Source organism: Procambarus clarkii, chromosome 60 (genome assembly GCF_040958095.1).
Source record: "Procambarus clarkii isolate CNS0578487 chromosome 60, FALCON_Pclarkii_2.0, whole genome shotgun sequence".
Taxonomy (NCBI): domain Eukaryota; kingdom Metazoa; phylum Arthropoda; class Malacostraca; order Decapoda; family Cambaridae; genus Procambarus; species Procambarus clarkii.
This window is the reverse complement of record NC_091209.1, coordinates 1,016,710-1,025,081: the sequence shown is the minus strand read 5'-3', so window position 1 is coordinate 1,025,081 and position 8,372 is coordinate 1,016,710. Positions and strand designations below refer to the sequence as shown.

Below are 8,372 nucleotides of genomic sequence, written 5' to 3'. Positions count from 1 at the left end.
GTCGCCCGCCGCCACCCTTAAAAAGAAAAAAAAAAACGCGGGCTGCCCGGCGCGACCATCGCCTTTTAAAAAAAAAAATAAATAAAAAAAGGGGACATTCCATCCTCCCGCCCGAAGTGCAAGTAATTGTTGCTGGCAACACTCCACATAAAGCCACCATCACACCCCAAAATCCAAGTCTGGACAACTTAATAAATGTGAATTTTAAAATTGAGGAAATTCCTCATGTCAAAGCATTATTGAACATGTTTGGACAAAACAGCCAACAGGTGATGTGGGATAGTCGCGGAAATTTATTAAAGCCTGTACAAAATTTAAATATTTTAGATATAATTAAAACTCTAGCCTTCACAAAGGGGCAATTTAGGGCAAGTGACAAGGAAGATGTAAGGGTTTTACTGAGGGTGGCTGGCATAGACCCAACCCTCATACGTAATTATCGCGCCAGATCACAGTTAAAAGGGGGGAGGGGCATCCATAGGAGACCCCATTGGGAGCCGTATTGAAGACCTATATGAAGACCATCTTAAAGACCACCATATTCAGTTGCATATCCACCATGGAGCAAGCTTCTAGACCCACTCCTCCCCTAGCTACACCCCCAGAAGACAAATCTCCCTTATTAAAGAAGTTGGTTGCTACTCAGCGGTACTACAAGTATGTCGAACACAAATGTAGATTGATATATGCATTGTGGGATTGTTATGACCGTCTTGTGTTGAGTGCCCCTCCAGAACGGTTTTTTAAGTCATTTGGAGAGACGGTGAAACGTTATGAAGAATATTCATCCCAGGAAATCCAGACGGAGATATGGCAAATGGAAAAATTAACCTTCCAACATCGAGACCAGATTACAGCCTTCGAGACTGGACGGAGTGTGTATGGACTTTTAAGGTAGGGAAGGCAGCCTCTACACCACACCCCATACATCCCTCCCCCTCCAGGTGGGGGACACAGGTGTATTTAAAGGCCTCCACCGTCACCCTCGGTCACCATAGTTGACGGCGACTCTACCCCGTTCCTCTCAACCGCCCCTCCGCCATGGCTTTATCGTCCATTAAGTCAATAGACAGCGACATCACCGACACCCACGCCTTTGGGGTCGGTGATGTTATAGTGTATGACCTCCCGGCTGCTGTTGTGCGTCCCTATGGACTGGCAAGTGTAATTTGGAAATGTTACAACTATGCCCGTGTGGAACGTGAAGGACTGACTCGTGTCAACAGGGCCACAATACGTTACCGGTCTACCCCTGGTGACATCGAGGTGAAGATAGCTCCCCTACCCTCCGACGGTCAAGACATTGTCGAAGAGCCAGTCTTGTTCTTCCGCCCCACCATCGTGGCGCTAATTTCCGCTTTCGGTGCAGGAGCACCCTTCGAGTCCAACCCTATAGCTCAGGAGCAAGTGCAGTCTTCCTCCGACATCCACTACATCACCAATGTCACCCTGGATACTGCCAAGAATAGGCTGTTTTGGCTGAAAACAGCCCTAACAAAGGTTGGCAATCTCATGGTAAGAACTCCAACCATGTTTCGGCTGGTGGTGCCCCATGGGCTGGGGGCCTCCCGTGATGGCATGGACAACTGGCACAAGGACGTCGGGCCCATGCTCATTTCGCTCAACGCTGAGCTGGCCAAGCATAACAAGGAGTTGGTAATCCTCAAACGCCCCTCTACCGTCACCCCATCGATGGTACCCCTCCCGAATGATGATCCCAGGGGAGAGGGTGATAGTAAAACTATCACCCTAGATGCAGTGGTGGGGGAGGGTGCCACCACCCCAGGAAGCTCTTCTCGTTCTACACCACCAGCACCACCAGCCACCCCCAGGAAGAAGAGACACCTACAAGAGTACTCATCCACCTCCAGCGCTGCTCCACCCCCACCCACAACATCTGGCACGGCCAAACGACGGATCGAAACCACTATTGACTTCGACCCCCTCTCAAATCATCGTATTGACACCATCCTCGATGGAGAGTCACAGGAAATATTCCTGTTATCCTCATCACCGAAAAAACAACGAAAGCTGTAACCATCAACGCTCAAAGAAGACGTGCCAGCACCACCACAGTCAGTAACAGCAGCCGCAGCAGCAGCAGCAACAGCAGTACCTCCATCTACAACAGCTTCGGTGGTGGTAGCAGTAGCAGGTCCACCGACGATGGTGACAGTGTTGTCGGCGGTAGTGGTAGCGGCAACGGTACCACCAACTACAGCAGTTCCGGCGGTGACAGCGGCAGCAACAGTACCATCATCGCCGGCAGCGGTAACGGTAGCGGCAGCAGTACCACCAACTACAACGGTTCCAGCGGTGGTAGCAGCAGCAGCAGCAGCAGTACCGTCAGCGGTGGCAGCGGTGTCAGTGGTACCAACAGCTCCCCCAGCAGCAGCGGCAGCAGCGGACGACAGCAGTACCAACAGCTGCTGCTCTTTATATGTAATTTGTTATGGGGGAACAAAATGTAGTTCCCCCTGTTGTAGTTCTTTTAAAAGTAATATTTCCTTAGTAGATTAATAAAATAAAATATAAGTAATGATGTTTTATTCCCACCCCAGTCAGTACATAACTTAACAATGGACGAGGAACACTACATATACCTCACTAGCCTCGACCAAGAAGATATATACAACAACACAAGTTCAGCATTTACAAACACCATCCCCACTCTACATTTAAACCCTTCCATTAAACATGAAGTGGCCTTAGTCAACATACTCCTACCCAGACGAATTAACGCTATCATCAAGGATGAGGGGGAGTCTGGTATAGACGTCTATGCTACTTTTAAGCGAGGAACTCTTTCTAAAAGCCCAGAACATCTCATCTACACCTACACCCCCAAAACCAACATATTATCCAGAAACATCACATTCATCACGAGTGAGCTTAGCCGACAAATAATCACCGACATGAAGCTTAGCTTCCGAGGTGATTTCAAAATATACTTCTCAGAAAGAGAACCAATCCTCACCTATGATCAATCCTTAGAGCGTGTGTTACTCTCCTCTACACTTAACAATGAAGGCACTGGTTCCTTATATTCTCTTAGTCTTCAATTTAAACACAGAATAGCTAATGTACTTGGTTTTGACAGCAGTCGCAAATACACCATTTATCAGGCAAAATCAGATGACATTACAGCAGCCTCAAAGATCGTGGCCTCATTCCCCCCAGACAATGACGGAGGTTGTGACTATTTACTCATTTATAGTGACGTCATCGAGCCGGATCGTTACGGGGGACAAATTGTAAATATCTTAGATGCAATCAATTATCATGACTCTTATTCTAGAGGGGCTCATCCCCTAGTGTACAAGACATTAAATACTAACACGTTGGAGAAGGTGAGCATTAAGATAACAGATCAGTTTGGGCGAAAGGTTAGTTTTGAAGATGGGAGGTCGGTTACGGTAGTCTTACACCTCCGCCCTAAGGTATAACAATATAATCTATATAAATATAAATATATATATATATATATATATATATATATATATATATATATAGAAGTGTTTACCCACATCATCGGTTATTATAAGAAGGGGAGTCGGGATGCGAGTACCTTTCCACACACCCTCCCAGAAGGAGTATGGGGAGATCTTCTCCCCCCTCTCTGGGAGATACGGGGTGAGGGGGGGAGCGATGAATGACATACGCACATTCCAAGCGCCTTATCTCAGATCTGGTGGTGGTTTTTTTGGGACCTTAGCCGGCTTGGCTCGACGAGCCATACCATTTTTCATGAAAACTGTAACGCCGACTGCTATCGATTTTGGGAAAAATGTTCTTGGTGATTTAACCAGTGGTAGACGGGATGTAAAGAGCGCTCTGAGAACTCACGGTATTGATGCTCTTAAGACTGTGGGGAAGAAATTGGTAGCAGGCGGGAAAATTAAAAGACTCTCTAGGAGAAGAAAAAATAAAAATAATAAATGTAAACGAGCTCTTGGATATAAAAATGATGTATTTTCACTACAGTAAGCAGTCATACTTCACCCTTCGGAGGAGATCATGGCGGAGGCTAGTGGAGCTGGGTTGAAAATCCCTGTAGAATATTATACTTCCAGTATTATTGACCAATTTCCTAGAAGTAACAGAATACGTAATGTGGAGAGTTCAATTGCCTCCACACAGCAAATAGACATTCTACCTGTCAACCTCCCCATTAATCAACGTTTGCGGGATAATTACTTAGAATTCCGCATCCCCGGAACCCAGGGCGCCTTCTTAGATTTAGCTAATATTGTTATAGATTTTAAGGTATCTTTAACGAAAGATGACGATACCACAAAATTGGAAGAGGATGACCATGTGGAATTTGTTAATGGGTTGTCAAATACCATGTTTAAAGGTGTTCAGGTGTTTTTAGGAGAGCAGGTAGTTGAAACAAATTCTAATTTTAATTATTGGTCGTTTATTAAATTAATTACCTCCATGCCTCCATCAAAAATGTCTTCCTTGGGGAGGATTGGAGCCTTTCGTAGGGACTGGAGTGATGATGGTGTAATCCCTAACGAATTTACTAATACATTTTTTACTGGGGCAACCGCCAAGGATAAAAAATTTATGACCGATTTAAAAGGTAAAGGATTGTCAATGTGTTTTCCCCTACTATTGGACGTAACAACCCTAGACCAATACATATTAGATAATATAGATGTGCGCCTAAGATTGGAGCTCTCCCCACATGCTTGGGTGCTAAATACAAGTGTGGACGATGGCTCTAAGTATCGGCTGCATATGGATTATGCTAAGTTGTGGGTAACACGAGTGTTCCCCTACCCAAGTGCTTACCTAGCCTTAAACAGCTCACTGTTAGCATCCCCCGACCCCATAAGCTATACTTTCAATAAAACCATTTCTAAAACATATGTCCTAGCAGGGAATCAAACTAGTCTCTTAATTGATCAGCCTTGGGCGCAAGTAATTCCTCACAGGATATTCATGGTAATTGTGCCAATGAATTATTTCGCAGGCCTTCACCAAGGTAATGGATTATATTTTGAAAATGCAAAACTGAAAAATATCGCCATGTATTTGAACAATAATGCAATTTACCGAATTGGTGGTGATTTCGACAATCATTATGCCCGCCTTTATTACGAAACTTTGAAGACATTAGGCTTAGAGCGTGATTCACTTCTAGCCTATGACACTTTTAATAAGGGAAGATCGATATTCGCCTTTGACTTAACCACCATTCAAACAAAGGATTCCCTCCCTGTGGAGAAATCTGGCAACTTGCGTATGGAGCTTGAGTTTGGCGGTGGTGTTACATATAACAGGCTGGTTTTACTGTTTGGGGAAACGACCGGGGTACTATCCATCGACGGACAGAGAACTGTTCTGTGTGACGTGCGAGCTTAAAAACATAATGAATTGTAATGATATAAATATTAATTTAAAAAATAATCTAGGGGATCGAGCACTCTACCTAGGTTGTTATAATGCTGATGAAATAGAACATTTAAATATCTCATCAAGAAAACCTATTGTTCTCATAACTAATATTTTACCATCACATAGCAGATTAACTATGGGACATTGGGTAGCTATTTATGTTGATAAAGTTAAACATCGAATGTTTTTTTTCGATAGTTATGCAATGTCGGCGGTTACTTATGGACATTATTTTCAGGGATTTATTAAAACTAACACAATAACAAAGGTGTTTGGAATGTGCTACAGACTCCAGAGTGATTTTACCCTTGCTTGTGGACTGTATTGCGTAATGTTCGTCCATAGGGTGAGTCACCTGGGGTTGCCTTCAACAGTACATTACTTACATAATGTATTTTCAAGCGTTAGTTTAAAATTAAATGATAAACGAGCCCTCGCTTATGCGAGACGATATTTTCCTATGAAACATCACTGTGTTAGGACATTTTGTAGAGGAGTAAGGGTTGGTTCTTATAGATGGTGTAGAGAATATTTTTGTTAGCTAGGCAACCCACCTAACAGGGGGATTACCCCACATATAAAACACCTCTCACCCCACAACCTCCCTAGAAGACCCCCATCCCCATTATCCTACAAATGGAAGGCGTCTCCCCAGAAACACACGCAGGGAAGATTGAAGTCCTTGAAGGGCCTGGTTAGTATTACCCTCACTTTCTGGTAAAGATTTATTTTTTTCCCACAATAGAAAGTTTGCTCAACCTCTATTTTACCTCTTCTTTTTTTTCAGTGCAATTCTTAGGACCTGTCCACATTTGTAGAGTAGTAATTCTACGAGGAAGGTCTGCCCCAAACAAGATGCTGTTACGTACCCTAATTGATGATGCCTGCTGTAGAGGACACAAGGTCGCTCCTGCAGGGGGGGAGGTATGTACTAACTGTTCTTAGAGGAAATAGAATATTTTTCAAATAAAAGATATAGTCCTATAAATTATTTTCCCCATCTCTTTCCAGAACACTTCAGATGAGAGTCAGAAGGAAAGTCGTCCAAAAGGCAACCAACCAACTCACCCCACTCCCCCAAGAGAGGGGGGAGGGGGTCAAGACCTCCCCCCACTCACCACGGATGGGGAGACGTCAGAATTCTACTCAGATGAGGAAGGGGAGGTGGAGGGGGGAGAGGGATAGGGGCCATAATTAACTTCTTATACATCATTTGTGATTTTTACCTAATAAAACATTAATAAATTCTTTGATTTTTTTTAACCCCTGGAGGAGATTTATAATTTAATACCCCTATATAAGACCCACTCAACCTCCGCTGGGTGTGGAACTCTGTTACGGTAAAGTCAAGGCCATTAGGTGCGAGGAAGGGTACGGGCGACCACCCTCACCGGGAGGAACCTGTTTTACACCTGCCCCATAGAGGAATGTGGGGGCGTAACTGGCACTCACCCACGAGTGTTTATTATACAAATAAATTCATTTTTACTTAAATATATTGTCATACTTTACTGTATAAATGAACATGATCATAGTGGCGCATAATAGATACCTATCTTCACTGTTTTTTCGACTGCTACCACTCACACCTTGGGTGACCTAATATGGAGTGGCACTATGTGGCTCCCCGCTTCTGATTTCTTATCTGATCTCCTTACATAGGTGGCTCTATGTGGCATCTCCTATTCTACTTTCTTGTTCAACATTTCTCTTGTTAGAGTACTGTCATGGGCTTGTCTCATGTGATTCCTAGGGGCACCAGATTGAAGATGGCATGTCAAACGCCTCGTCAGCTTGGTCGACGTCATATCTATGTACTTACATTGAAGGTTACATCCTTCGTGGGGGCAAGTGTACATGTATACAACGCTTGACTGCTGTAGAGGGTTCTCCGTCGGCTTCGGGCTGTTTTTGATAAGGAGTTCGGAAGTCTTCTTGGTTTTGTAGAATATTATCAGGTTTATGTTTTGGTTAGGAGTAGTGCTTTTTACTCCTTTACGGATTATTTCTTTCATTATTCTTTCCTCTTTTATATGTTCACTGTGCATGGTTGATTTGTAATATAATTTTGTTGGGGGTGTTGTGGTTTCTGTTCTAGGTTCTGAATTATACCAACGGTCCAAGTGTCTTCTTATAGCAGCGTTTATTTCCGCGTTGCTATATCCGTTGTTCACCAATACCTGAGTTACTCTTTCAAACTCTCTACTCACGTTGCTCCATTCAGAGCAGTGGGTAAGCGCTCGACGAATATAAGCATTGAGAACACTGGCTTTGTATCTTTGGGGGCACTCACTTCTACCGTTCAGGCATAATCCTATGTTGGTGGGCTTGGTATATACGTTGGTGCTTAAAGAGGTTCCTGTTTTTGTTATTAGTAATCACGGAACTATTTACTCTACCCACCATGAGAGTAAGGACAAGACAAGAACATATCGATGCCAACACAGAAGACAATGTCCAACATAACAGGCCAATTACACTGGATTAATCTTTGTGTTTAGATAGGAGATGCCTCGTATGGGCCAATAAGCCTTCTGCAGCCCCTATGTTTATCCCTTATGTATCCCCCCATGTTTTCACCTTCATTGTATTATCACCTGACCTAATGCGGGTATAAAATCAACTAGTATTGTAAGATCTGTTCACTTGAGAATGAACCATGGAGGTTCGAAACGTCGTGCAAATTATACAAATAAGTGTAATACACTCTATAGTAAATCACTTCTTTTCTTCACCTTAAAAGTACGAAAATGAGTTTTGGAGAACTCCTATTTCAATTAAGCCCTGATGCTAAGAAAATAGTTAGAGGGATAGAAGCCCTAAACCAGAAAATAATAAATACAGAATATGCGGTCATATTCAATGAAACATGTTTGAAAGAAAACCTGCTGCCAGTATACACCAATATAAACCCACATCACCCAGCAGTCCGCAATACAGAGTTTACCTATAGGTATAGGCAAGAG

The 8,372-nt window shown here is 43.5% G+C and overlaps 1 long non-coding RNA gene across 1 annotated transcript; it reads left to right on the top strand.

Annotated features, from left to right (window-relative positions):
• Positions 1 to 5,951: 5,951 nt before the first annotated feature.
• Positions 5,952 to 6,936, top strand: LOC138353867 (uncharacterized). The gene is made up of 3 exons (XR_011223287.1): positions 5,952 to 6,100; positions 6,194 to 6,330; positions 6,418 to 6,936. It is a non-coding gene; the product is annotated as an uncharacterized lncRNA (long non-coding RNA).
• Positions 6,937 to 8,372: the final 1,436 nt, after the last annotated feature.